General features: G+C 35.5%; 1 long non-coding RNA gene across 1 annotated transcript in view; it reads right to left on the reverse strand.

Moving 5' to 3' along the window:
* LOC140253588 (uncharacterized) overlaps positions 1 to 12,645 on the reverse strand; it is a 116,423-nt gene extending 103,778 nt beyond the window's left edge. The window contains exon 1 of the long non-coding RNA XR_011903907.1: positions 12,599 to 12,645. This is a non-coding gene — a long non-coding RNA (uncharacterized lncRNA). The remainder of the gene's footprint in view (positions 1 to 12,598) is intronic.
* Between the last annotated feature and the right edge of the window lie 537 nt (positions 12,646 to 13,182).

Raw genomic sequence — 13,182 nt, forward strand, 5'->3', positions numbered from 1 at the left:
ATGTAGACATGCTAACCTGCCTTCCACAATTTCTTGATTGTTTAGGCAGCTGTGTGAAAAGATTTCAGAGTGCTCATTTTTCAGAACTAAAAAGGTAAAAACATTTTTTTTTTACACAGAAAAAATAACTTGTTCTTAAGTAAATATTTGTCTGATAGAGAATGCAGAATGCTCAGGGAAATGAACATCTCTTGAAGCAAGATTTGTCCAGGTTACACTCAAGTAATCTTTCTACACTGTTTAGTCTTACAACAGCTACATTTCATAAAACTGCCACTGACCGTGTTTACAGTTGTGCCATGAGTGAACTTGTTTTGGTAATAAATTTGCAGATCATATTTTAAATATATTAGAATAGCCACCTCCTCTAAAGTCTTTAAGCCAAATGCAATATGTATTCTTCTGACATCATCTTCCTTTGAAAAACATTGATGTATGCGGTTACAGTCTTCCTGACTTGTGTTGCATGGACAGCCTCCAAGCAGCTGATGCGGTCTATGGGTCTTGTGTACTTCCATGATTAGTGTGCCTGAGCAGCATTCAAGAGAGAGAATTTGTGCTGTCTTATCAAACATTGCCACAGCTACAAAACCAATACTGGTACAGAAACAGTCAGTGTATGACCCAAGACTTACAAGTCTAGGAATTTAAATGCATTCCTTCACAGAACCTTTACTCAGCAAGAACCTAGATTATATTTTAATTGGTGAAGTAAGCTTCATGAGGATAACAAATGGGTAATGTAAAGCCATAGAAAAATATGAAACTCCTAATTTTTTTGAGTCTTCATCCAAACCTCAGGTCTCCTGTTTCCCAAAAAATCAATAATTCTTCTTCTTATTCTCCTGTGCGTGTTTCCATTCTGGAGCAGATCACTCATGTCACAGAATTTTCAGTTCAATATTTATTTGTCAGTAAATACTTTCCTCTAAACCTCTCTGCCTGATACTATGGATTAGCAAGACCTCACCTTCCAGTTTCTAATAGTAGTAGGACAATGTTATTACATTATATATAATGTCAGTGCCTTTTCAGTTATAGGGGAACCCAGCAGAAGTAAAGTCTTACTTATTAAGAGATGAAAAATATACAAAAATGATGATCAAAAGATACAATGAAATAATTAGGGATGTACTCAGATGCTTCTTAAAAAGATAATAGAAGTCAATTTTCAAGCTACTCCTTAGATTCCCTGACTGAAAAGAATATCTATGAATTAATCACAGTTTAGAAAAGCAAGCCAGTTTTTCTTTGGTCTATAGATTTCTCAAAATGCTATTCAGATGCATGGTGGTATTGTATGTTTTTCTGGAATTACATAACTGAATAAGGTTAATTTGTGTAAACTATTACTGGAGGTGTCTGAGTGGTTCTGGAGACAAAAAGTAAAGCAAGAAGACACAATTTCAAGGTTATTTTTACATATCTGGACTCTCTTCTAAGAAATTCCAAACTCCGAAATGAAACAGTCAACCTCAGTGACTCCAATTCATCTAGTGAAGCTAGATCCTAAAGAAACACTGAAGAGGCATGAAACAAAGTACTATTGCTTTCACTGAACATGGAAGAAGAAAACTGAATCATAATACATTTTTCCCCCAGATTTCCAGTGCTTTGAGTATCAGGCATTTTCATTAAAAATCCTGTCAAAGAAATACTTTCCATACATACAATTTCATTTAGCTCAAACTGTGCTTTCTTTAATGGTTTGAAAGGTAAATTTCGAACTAAACATTTCTGACAACCTTAATCATTAATTCCTTTGTCTTCCATGTTGATCAGGATGTTTTTATCCCAGAAAACAACTTTCTCTAAAGTTGTATGTCAAATATCTGTATGTCAATGACATTTGTAAAGCTGGTTGACAGATTGTATTGTATTTATTTGTGTACCTTTTAAAGCTGACTCCAGCCCTTTTGTGACGGAGTTAGAACTTTTTTAGAAATGCCATGATCGAAACAACAGCGTGTTTTGTATTCCTTTGACCCGATCCACACTAGCATCAGTGCTTAATTTCTTGAAGAAAAGGAACAAGAAAGATCACCCAGATTGATTCCTTTAAATTTATATAAAGATAAGATAAACATCACCATGCCACAACATCCTTTGTTCTAATTTCTTATTTGCTCCTTACATGGAGAACTCAGTTTAGGAAAAAAACAACAACAAAAATCCCAACACATTTCTTTATTTCTCTATATTAGGGCTTCTCAGGTTCTACTTTATGTTCTGTTTTTCAGAACACTAAGGTTCCACCAGAACAATTTTTCCAACCAAAATATAACCATCTCTTTTTAAGAAGCAACTGAAGTGTTTGCATCTGTATTGAGTGTTGCACCTGAAGCCTATGTTGGAGGTTTCATCCTGCCAACATTTATATGCTGATTACTCCTATAAAACTTGAGAGTCATTTCTCTAGCAGCACCTGGAATAATTGCAGAGTGACTGGCAAACGAATCATGAAGGTACTGTCAAGTGTGCTAGTCACTGTGCAGCTAATAATCTCCCAGAATCAACATGAAGTGTCTGCATATGACCTTTTGCTTTTCTGTAGCCCTGTTTCCATAACCTTTTTTCTTCAATTTCTGTGTTGTATGTAACGAGAGCAAAAGGAAGGACCACCCACTTTTAGGTGTCTTTTCCATTGAAATTAAGCTTCAGATGTATTTACAATCCTTTACATTGGCATGCACTTGTTGTGCTTTAGTTATTCTGCTGAACAGCAGTTATTTAAAAGTATGAAATGCTTTTAAAAAACAAGTAAAATGCTTAATTCTATAAAATAGATATTCTAAGTTCTCAAAGAAAAACAGATGCATAATAAATTCAAGATCGTTGATTTTCTGATAAGATTTTTATTTTAAAAGTCTGCATGAAAACCATGTGGCCTCTGTTATTTTACACCTAAGGAGGATAATTTTTTAAAATTACCTTTGCAAGTCTAAACAGTTCTCTTTTAAAAGAAAAATCAAGCTACTTAATCAGGTTAAGAGGCTAGTGGTTTTAGTCTTTTTAGGGGCCATAATGTGTAATGTCCATGACATTCACCTGATATGATGAAGTGCTAGCTACAGCTGCTTGGGAATGCTTCAGCAATGGGTTTCTCATTAGAAAACCGTGATTCCCTGAAAACAAAATTTCTAATAAAAAATATAATCTCCAATAAAAGAATCATTAATTCATATATATGTAATTCCTTCATGAGAGCAAAGAGACTTGCTCAAGTTTGCAGACAAACTGCCAAACTGTGGGCATCCCTTTCATTTGCATTACATTTCCTCCTCTCATATTACATTTATGGTGGTGTTTTTGAAATGATTCACTTTCACTCTAATGCAGGATAAAAACAATTTCACAAACATCAAAAATATCATAAGAATAAAAACTTGATTTTTCTTGATTTATCCTGATTTGTATTATTTCTGTAACTACCTAGTAAATAATATGAACCATCACTTATCATCACTGCTGAAATAAATGATTGAAACTGCTGATCTCTGTTCTTTATTGGTGTATTTTAATGGGAATAAGAGAATAGAATGTGGAAATTAGGATAATATAACCAATGTTAGGTGTAGGAGAGCACATGAATGTTGTCCAAGAGGACAGTTTCCACCCATGCTTCTATTTGTATTGCAACCCCATAGCTTCAGAAATGGTTGCCACAGGGCTTTCTTGCTTTGCTGTATTTTAGAGCAAATTGAAAAGACAGAATAATCTAATTAGGAAAATATAAATAATGCAGAACATCCCCCCCTCCCCCCTCCCTTCATTCCCCGTTAATCCACAATTAAAACAATGCTTTAAAGTAGCACAATTAATGTGACCATAAATAAATGATCTTCCTTTTGTTTACCTGTTTGACAGCTGCTAAAACTTAAAAAGGAGAATAAATACCCTAGTAATCCCAGAAAATGCAATAGTATGGGTATTTCCACCAGCTAATTCCAAGATGCTTTCACCTTTGGTCCTTTTCCAAACAACAGCTTTCCAGTCTTCCACTCCCATTCTTCACAGGGTCTTTTCAAACAAACTTTGTCACACCATGCCCCAAGTGCTCCTGATGTCATCTGCTGAGCAGCAGCCACTGCTGGCAGGCTACCTTGTCAGCTAGAGAAATCTGATCCTGATTGTACACTGTAAAGGAACCTTGGGAGGCACACCACAACACCCACAGCTACTTATCTAGTGACTTACAGCTCTCTTTCCTTTGTTGTGTTAATGCCCCCAGCTTCCTTGGTCCACTAGAATTGAAGTTGCATAATGCAACTTACATAAATTATAGGACAGACACATTCATAACCTAATGTATTCCTAGGGAAATATCCTGGGAATGTTAACTACTGCAGCTTGGGAATTTTATCCTGTTAGTTTATCACGTTATTTATATCATCAGGTTACAAAGTTCATGATATATTTCAGAATACCTTCTGTAGCATCTCCTACATGCTTTTTCAACTTTTTGAGAAACAAACCACAACTTCAGTATCAGAACATTGTCTTTGAATGATTTCTATCAACAAGTGGAGTACGTGAGAAATGGTTCTAATTATGTTTAGTTGCAAAATTCTCCAGGACAACACATGCTTTAAAATTAACACAATCTGGACCATACTGATTTTAAAAAGTGGGGAGCGCACATAGATGGCCTTGTGGCAAAAATAAACAGATTCCATAGAAATTATACAGCAAGGTACTTCAAAATTTCATAAGTGAGAGCAAGTCAGAAAACAAATGATTTACCACCAAGAAGACACTAGTGTTTATAGCTTAGTCGAAGTATGAGAGTGGAGAAATGTGAAGCTCATAACCCCTGCTTTCTGCTCCTGTCCCTGTGAGACTAAAGCACCCTATCCCATCTGAAAACATATTTGCAGTACATTTGGATGGGACATGCTGGCTGCATTTGGCACGTAGATTATAGCTTGAAGAATCATGCTAGAAATGATACTGATGGGAATAGAATTTTAAGTTCATATTTTCTCCTATACTAATAGAGAATATATACTACTAGAAACACTTATATGACTGCTTTAACAAATTGCATATGAATTCTGAAAGATCCATAATCTTCCCATTCATAATTTAAATCTATTGCATAAATAAATTTTATTATTAGAAGGCACAATGGTGAATAGTAAGGTGCACAGTTTCTCTCTTATTTCATTAAGTACAATATTTAAGTTTTCATATAGTTGTCTGGTTTAAGAGGTTGCCATGTGTAAGCTGAATGTACTTGTGCCAGCCAGTCATTCATCGAAGTTTCAAATGCTCCTTCATCTTCCAAAAAACATCTCCCAATTACCTGCTTCAAAATGACTATGAAATCCCTAACATGATAATACCAAGAAGTACAACATTTGCTGAAGATATTTTGATATGAACAGAACTGGTAGCAGTAATACAGCAATAATTGTTGGCTCATTTACGGACTATTTAGCTCGTGCAGTGAACCAGATGAGAACAGCTAATGAGCACAGCTTCTTACTGTAATTAGTAGAAGAGTAGTGACTCACACATGATTTAGTTTGCAAAAGTCTGTGTATTTACTGAAAAGATTGTGTTCCTTGTGAAGTTGTGGCCATATAGCGACCTGAGGTTACCATGCTTTACTTTCAGATAAACCATTAGATTGATTTATAACAACAGATTTATAACATCAGAATTTATGTAAATCAAAAAGAAATACAACACGGACAATTTGTATGTGCTCTTTATCACCTGCATTCTAGCTTATCTGAACCTATGAGTATTTTGCTAGTCAACACTTCTTTTTCATTTCAAATGTTGTTGAAATACATTTGAAAAAAGACTAACTCTAGTCCTTCTGGAAGAATGAAGACAGCACTGGTGAGGCCACTCCTAGACTGCCCAGCTCTTGGAAACTCTGCTTGGTCCAGACGTTACTACCAACCTGCACTGCCCTGTGATTGTGTGGTTACACATGGCATTTTACTTTTTAAAACTATGTTCCAAATCAAGAACAAATATTTATCTAACAAGCTCTGATATATTATGTTTCAGCTGGCTATACAAGGTATCAAACAGACTCAGAGGTGCTGTAAAATTCTAAACAGTAAAAAAACCCTGTTCTTCACACTTCAAACTTCTTTCTGTCTTTCAATGATTTATTTGTGTTTTCAACACATGATAGTTGAAATGCTTCATCAAGAGGACTAGCAGGAAACAATGAACAGGGAGGCATAATTACTATGCTATCACAAATCTGCTGCATATTGTTAGCTCTTGCCCATTTCTTACACATTTCAAGCTGGAAAGAGTTTTCACAAAATTTAGTAACTCACAGAAAAGATAATTAGTCTGGCCAGTGCAAAGAAACAATTACCCAAAGGATCAGAGAGACTCTAACTGCTTTAAAATGTTTTATTTGTTGTTGTTTTCTGTGGTTTTTGTTTGTTTGTTTATTTATAATTTGTTTTTCCCACTGGGTTCATTAACTTGCCTGTAGTCCATTACCACCATAATTTCTTTCTCATTTTTTAATATTTTAAAATTAGAAATGTCATATTTGTCTTTCCCTGCACTGTTCTCTCCCCTTCCCACTTGGACACCCAGGGATTCCATTTGTGATTGTGTAATGAATAACGCTGTCACAATCCAAACTCAGATCTCTCACTTCGCGCTGCTGGAAAATACCACGTCAGTCCCAAACACTACTGAAATTTTTGCCTACAGACCATGCCTAGTCCTTCATGCCTGACCTAGTGTGCTCAGATGCATTGATTATGTGCTTAAAGGTAAACAAGGGAGAAGACTAATTTGGTATTAAAGCTGCACAAAGGCAGCTTCCTGTTTGCCAGCAAGAAAACAGATCTTTTTCTGGGTTTGTTTGTTTTGTGCCTAGGAAAAAGATAAAGTATCAGGTAAAGAAAATCAAGATTAGAATTTTTCTGTGCTCTGATTACTTGAGATTTTGGGCCTCCATTGTTTCAAGAACATGATCTTTTTTCTGGGGGGAAAGAATGCTAGGGAGTGCTAGCAGGGAGGGTTTCTTGCAAGAGACTCTTTGTAGTCTTTCTATCAGAAATCATTGAAAGTGTGCCTGTCTTAAAGATAGGTAAATATATTTTCTTAATTTAATTGTCTAATTTCTTAAAAAGAAAAATAAAGTGTAGAATTCAAAGTCAAGAATAATTTCTAAGAAAAAAGATACAAGATAAGAGACAACCCTACATATTCTTGGTGAAGGACCACAGTCCTCTAAGTATAATATAAATACAGAATACTACACCAGATACCAGGATTATAGAGTTATAGGATCATGGAATCATAGAAGGGCTTGTGTTGGAAGGGACGCCAGGGATCATCAGATTCCAAAAATCCATTGCTAGGGTATGAGACCATAGGATGAAAACCTATATGCTCTTTTTCCCCAAAGAAGAATTAGGAAAGGACCAAATAAAAACTTCAGTATCTTCCAGTTTTCAGTAGGTCACTGGAACGCTGGCAACTTATTTTAATTAGATCAGCTTTGATTATGAGCCATGGATTAACAGCTAACACTGAAAAGCAAACCTTGCTGGAAAAGAGTAAAGCATTTCTCTGGATGGATCAAAGATGCTTCTGTGTGCATTTGCATCTACTGTAAGAGTCAATGTTGATTAAATAAGTATTACAAGTATTATGCAAAAAATATAATTACATCTTGAAAATGGATACTTTTTTTTGAACTTCCTTATCACTTGGACAATACTAGTATTTACACCCTGCAATTGCAATTGGATCCTCTTAGTGAGAGAAATACAGGGATGAATATATTTTTGAAAAAAGCTGTTTTCTAAGTTGCGTCAAAAAGGTGCACTTGTTCAAGGACAGTATTTTCCTTCTGTAAATGAACTTCTTAGCTCCTGAATTTTAAACCTGAGAAGAGGCATTCCATTATTCAGCTGAGTGGCTTTGGTATTTCTTACTTGGGTTGGAAAGGAAAGCTAAGAAATAAGCTGGCAGAATGTTAAGCAGCAGCCTTCATGCCTGCAGTTGCAGGATAATGAGCATAATGATTTCACAAGCTTTGCACAGTATGCATCTTGGAGCATACATGAGTACATTCAATCTTAAAGTCACATATGAACAACGAAACAAATAATGAATCGTGAGATGCTGAAACTGAACAGACAGTGAGGTAGAGATTTGATTTGCCTTATTTTTCTTCAGTAATTCTTTCCTTTTAGCCTGAGACACAAGGAGAACAAACAATTAGTGCAGTAATTGATAAGCTGTGCCTTCAAAGCTTCTGGTGAGCATGGCTATGCTTTACAAGTCTAACAACACAAACAACTCTTCCTCATGATTAGCATGTTGACTGTGATTGAGATGTACTCCTATATCAGTTTTTTATCTGCTTTTTTTTTTGGTTAGTGAATCTCTAATAAACAGGTGTTTTTGATTTTAAGTTTGAAATGCACTTGTTCATTGAACTGTTGAAATGCTTACAAATGTATCTTGTTTTCAGAGAACTAAATTTGCCTTCTGATGGGATTAAGTTGCAGTTGACTGTGATTTGCAGAATAATGCTGTAGTGCTGAAAAAGTTCTCTGATTTTGTGTCTCGTTTTACATTTCTTGAGCTAATCAAATATTAATGTTTCTTGAGTGAGATTTCATTCAAAACTAGTCTATTGAACTTTTATTTAAGATAAGAGAAATAATAGAAGGTTTTTTAAAAGCCCATAAAAATTGAAGATTTCTGTTGTTTTTGTAGTCCTAGAATGCAGACTTCATCAATAAATTCTAATATAGTATAAAATGAAATCATACTATGTACAAAAAGTAGAATTAAGCAGAAAAAAAAGCATAACATTTGCAAGCTGTCATGGGTTAGGCAAATATTATGTCTGAAAGATGTTTTGTGAAGAAATGAAAACACCTTACAATTACATAAAAATGAAACGTATTATATGCAGTGGACTTTTCACCAGTGATTTCCTGACATGTATGTCCTTCTCTAAGCTTGTTTTTGTATATTAGACAATAAAGTCCCAGACCTTAATGGACCTCTGAAGATCATATGGTCCAAACTCCCTTGCTAAATCAGGTTTCCTACTCTAGGTTGCACATGTAAGCCTCCAGGCAGGCTTTGAATATATCCTGAGAAGGAGTCTTCACAGCCTCTCTGGGTAGCCCATTCCAGCACTCTTCACCCTCAAAGTATAGGTTTTTTCTCATGTCCATATGGAAATTCCTGTTTTCCAGTGTGTGCACATCACCCTTTGTCCTGTTGCTGGGCTCCTTTGAAAAGAACCTGGAGCCATCCACTTGACCCCCTACCCCTTAGGTATTTATAAGCATCTCTACAATGCCCTCTCAGACTTCTCCAGGCTGAGCAGTCCCAGCTCTCTCAGCATTTCCTCATAAAGGAGATGCTCCAGACCCCTAATCATCTTTGTGACCCTCAGCTGGACTCTCTCTAGAAGTTCCCTGTCTTTGTTTTTACAGATAGAATCACAGAATTGTTCAGGTTGGAAAAGACCTTAAAGATTGTCAAGTCCAACCACAACCAAACCATACTACCCTAACTCTAACAACCCTCCACTAAATCATATCCCTGAGCTAAAAGCTCATCCTAAAAAGCTTAAGACTTTGGATCCATGAAAAAATAGCTAAGATTTACAACCTTATAATACATCTTGACCAAGAAATTCATCCACATGAATGCAGATATGTTGTGCATGGGAAACCAGGATCATTTGAAGTTACACATCTCAGGATTTTGATGGTTTTTCCAGTGATACGTAAAATGTTCAACAATATGAGTTTAAAATACAAGCAGAAGTTGAGGTGAGGCGAAGTTTGGGCAACAGTAAAATTAGATCTATGTACACCTGACTAAGTTATGAGCTTGTTTTTCAAATATTGTTTTTAGTATTTTTCTTTTATTTCACCATTTGTCCATGAAACAAAAATATTGTACAAGAAAAGCTTTCTTATTGCACTGTTTGGTACTATATTCAAGCTTTTCCTGACTGCTTACAATTGCTGTAGTTAAGCACTTAACATTTTAATTATTTTTTATTTTTAATGCATTTCTTTACTGTGGAACGATCTACTGCCAGTATTGCAAAATTTCTTGTCTTGTTTCGTTGCTTTCCAGTAACCAAATGTCTTCCTATGCAAGTCTTTTTCAGTATTTACCCTCTTCTATAGAAAATTTTAGGAAGGATTGAAGGTATTATTTTAAAATGAAATAAACTTAAAAAAATATTCAATTGGCTCAGCAAAAAGAAACTCTTTTCATTATTAATTAAAATTCATGTAAAGACTGTCCACAGCTTTAAATCACTGTAAAAATGAATGTGAGTGAAAAAGCACCACAACCTCTTGAAGACATACTGTAGACTGAGGCTTCATGCTCTGCCAAAGATCAAGTCCTCAGGACTTGTAAAAGAAAAAATAAAAAAGATATATTTTTCCCAAATGAATTGATGCTGAAAATTTTCCATTGCTCAGAAAAGCAGATTATTTATGCTCTGTTGAATTTCAATTTCTAACACAGTTGCTCTCTTTCTCTCCTTTTTTAAATCTGCTTTACAGTACTTTAAAAAAAAGTCTTTGTGATTCACAACTGGAAGTTAATTTTAAGTAGATTGAACCCAGACAAAATTTTTGAAGATCATAAATTTACTCTGAAAACACAAGGGTAAATATTATTTAATCTACTAAAGATTCAAAAAAGTCTGTATAGTATTCAAATGGAAATACAGCTTATTATATCAAACAATTATGCATGATCATGCTGGGTTCATATGGGCTCTTATATACAGGATGGTTAGTGAAACAAAAGCTTAACTAATTCCTCAGCTTCATGGAAAATGTGATGGTCAGAGGTTCTGTTCTTGTCCTTGATCCATGTTCACTTTCCTATTGAATGGCTGAAATTATCCTTGAGATAAATCAAAGCTAAAGCCTTTCTTGCTGATTTGATTTGAACCTATTCTATTAACCTTTGACAAGAGTGAATATTCCATTGAATAGAGATAATTTTATTGTGCTTAGTGGTACAGTGGGGTATTCAAAAAATAAAAGTAAAGAAATACCCACTAGCAAACTCCAGTCGCACACAATGAATTATTGTCACAAAAACTCTACCTTTCTAAGATTTGTTCATTTTTCTTAAGCTTAAAAATACAGTATACTAGTGGCATGTTTTTGAATGATTTGTGGAGGCTTTTATTTATTTATTTATTTTCTAGATAAAGGAAGGCCAAGCTAAAACCCTGTAGTGGTTGCTTGCAGTGTGAGGATGACCTCGAGTCTACTAATTCACAGGAGTATCAAATGCCTATAACACAAATCAGAACTTTCTAGTTTTATAGCAAGACTTTTTAGCATTCATTGGACCCTTTTCTGAAAATAAAACTCTTCTGTCATGCATATGCTACATAACAGGCTGATGGTAACATATCATCTGTTTAGCTTAATGGTCAAAGTTGACAAAACCCTTTGATTCTGCTTTCTTCCATCACTTCAAATTACATCCTGAACCAGCAACTTAGTGTTCCATCCAGGGAAACAGGGATGAGAAAAGAAGACAAATAGGATAGGGAACTCAAACATAATTAATCTCCATCCTGCAGAGAAAAAAAATGCTAGTGAGAATGCTGCTTCCTTTCTCAACCTTCAAGCTAACAGATCTCCCTGTGAAAGAATTTTGTTTTCTTCCTACTGTATTGTTCTCTGTTGTGACAGTGAAGCCTATGTTAAAATTCTTTGCTAAACTTGCAATTGCTATTCTCTCCAGGAGAGCCTCCTTCCTGAAGGCAAGAATCAACGAATCTCACAAATCTAGTCTTTGTTAGGTGGAAAAAACTCATGTTCCAACACGACAAACTAGAGGATTAGCCTCAACATACACCCAACAGAAAGCAGAGATTTGCATACAAATATGTAAATAATTAATATAAAATATTATGAAATCTTCAAAGAAGTTTTAAGAGAAATAATGTTATATTCAGCATGAGGAAGAAACTGCACACAAATACTATGGGTATGAAAAATAAAAACATATTTCATCTCCTATTTACTTCAATCTGTCCAGACTACATTTGCAAAAACAATCAATCAAACAAAGAAACAACAACAAAAAACAACAAAAACCAAGCAACCAAACCAAAGAACCTACTAGTTACTGGACAGGATAATCCAAAACTCATTAAGATTAAGGAAAATCTATTCCTGTTTTTTACAAGTTATGAATTAGTAAATATTTGCTGGTGTAAAGGCTGCTGCTTTGGTGACTTCTCTTTTTATGAAAGCTAGCCTCATATCTTAACCCACTGTGTCAGCTGCTAATGGTTGAATACATTTGATTTTTATGTTTCAGATTGACTTAACAGCAGCAGATAATCTGGTTCATTTCATATTGGTCTCCTGCCCAGAAGCCAAGAAATCTAAACTTAAATTATAAGAACCTCAATTTTAATTTTTTTTTTTCAGATCACACTTAGCAGAGGTACGTCATCTTTCAGTCTTGGTAACTTCTTCATCAGTGACCAATAGGATGGTATATAATGCACCCTCAGCAAGTTTGCGGAGGGGCAAACAAAGGAGGAGACAAGGAGAAAACCAAGTCCCAATCTCACCGGACGGGCTGTGGGAGGCGGGAAGCTCCAACCACGCTGTCTCCTCGCAGGGAACCGAACGAAACCCCGTCCCCTTCCCGACCTCCCCTCCGGTGCCGCTGCCGCCCCCTCCCCCCATGCCCATTTAAGGCAGTCCACAGAAAAGAAGAAAATAGGAAAAAACTTGTCTCCTTGACTCCCATTATCCCACATGATTTTCTGATGTGGAATAGCAACACGAACCAAATTACAAAACCATAACAATAAGATATTTACAAAAAAAGATGTCCTTCAAGGGTAGTTAGCAAGTCTTGTATCCTTACTGCATATTATGGGGCTAGGAAACGAGCATATTCTGTCCTTTATGAATACAGAACATGGGTAGGATTTCCCTTCTGAAGAACTATTTACTTTATCCCAGAATGTAGCTTGCATGCATATTAACATTTATGCCACGAACAAAAAATAGAGAATTAGAACCCTGGCATTATAGAGTGTGCCAAGACTGTGCCAATGGGATGGTATAAACATGTCTTTTGAGTCTCCAACATTCAGTAACATTCTATAATTCCTCACTTCCATCTTGCCCAAACTAGCTTCTCTTG

The sequence above is a fragment of the Excalfactoria chinensis genome, chromosome 5 (genome assembly GCF_039878825.1).
Source record: "Excalfactoria chinensis isolate bCotChi1 chromosome 5, bCotChi1.hap2, whole genome shotgun sequence".
Classification (NCBI taxonomy): domain Eukaryota; kingdom Metazoa; phylum Chordata; class Aves; order Galliformes; family Phasianidae; genus Excalfactoria; species Excalfactoria chinensis.